This window comes from Kogia breviceps (assembly GCF_026419965.1).
Source record: "Kogia breviceps isolate mKogBre1 chromosome 20 unlocalized genomic scaffold, mKogBre1 haplotype 1 SUPER_20_unloc_2, whole genome shotgun sequence".
Classification (NCBI taxonomy): Eukaryota; Metazoa; Chordata; class Mammalia; order Artiodactyla; family Physeteridae; genus Kogia; species Kogia breviceps.
The window spans coordinates 348,079-348,906 of record NW_026711568.1 but is presented as its reverse complement, the minus strand read 5'-3'; the positions used below and the strand labels follow the sequence as shown (position 1 = coordinate 348,906).

The following is an 828-nucleotide window of genomic DNA, read 5'->3' as shown; positions in this document are numbered from 1 at the left end:
GGCCGTGGTGCGGGGCCGGGTCCCGTGTGCCCGCGCGCGTGCGCGCCCCGCGTCCCTGACGGGGGGGGGTGTGTGTGTGCGCAGGTGGGAACCCCCCGGGCGCCTGTGGGGTGTCCGAGCCCGCCCCGTCTTGCGGGTCGGTGCCGGGCGCCCCGTCGTGAAACCTTCCGGCCCCGCTCCGGTCTGCTGTTTTCTGTCTCGTCTGACTTGGCCGGCCAGAGGCAACCCTCCCTCCGTGGGGGAAATGTGCCGTGCCACCGGCGGGGGACCCCGCCGAAACCCAGAGAAACCAAACTCGTACGACTCTTAGCGGTGGATCACTCGGCTCGTGCGTCGATGAAGAACGCAGCTAGCTGCGAGAATTAATGTGAATTGCAGGACACATTGATCATCGACACTTCGAACGCACTTGCGGCCCCGGGTTCCTCCCGGGGCTACGCCTGTCTGAGCGTCGCTTGACGATCAATCGCCCCCCCGGGGTGCGCGCGCGCGCGCCTTCCCGGGGTGGCGCGGCTGGGGGTTTCCTCGCAGGGCCCCGTGTCCGGGGCCCTCTGTCCCCCTAAGTGCAGACGCGGTGCCCCTCGTGCCGAGGCCACGGGGGCCCCGCTGCCCGCGAGAAGGGAAGAGAGCGAGAGAGAGCTCGCGACGAGGCCCTGGCCGTGGCCTCCGCGGTCGGTCCCCTTCGGGAAGCGCCCTCGCGCCGCAAGCGGTCCCTGGGCGTACCCCCGGGGCTGTGTGCCGGTGGGCGGGGACGGTCCCGCGCCCTCGCGGCCGGGGCCCGTGGTGCTGGTGGTGTTGGGGCCGCGTCCGCTCCGCCGTCGTTCGCCG

The 828-nt window shown here is 72.3% G+C and overlaps 1 non-coding gene across 1 annotated transcript; it reads left to right on the top strand.

Annotated features, from left to right (window-relative positions):
• The first annotated feature begins 301 nt into the window (after positions 1–301).
• On the top strand, positions 302–454 carry LOC131749313 (5.8S ribosomal RNA). The gene has a single exon (XR_009333378.1). It is a non-coding gene; the product is annotated as a 5.8S ribosomal RNA (ribosomal RNA).
• The last annotated feature ends 374 nt before the right edge of the window (positions 455–828 follow it).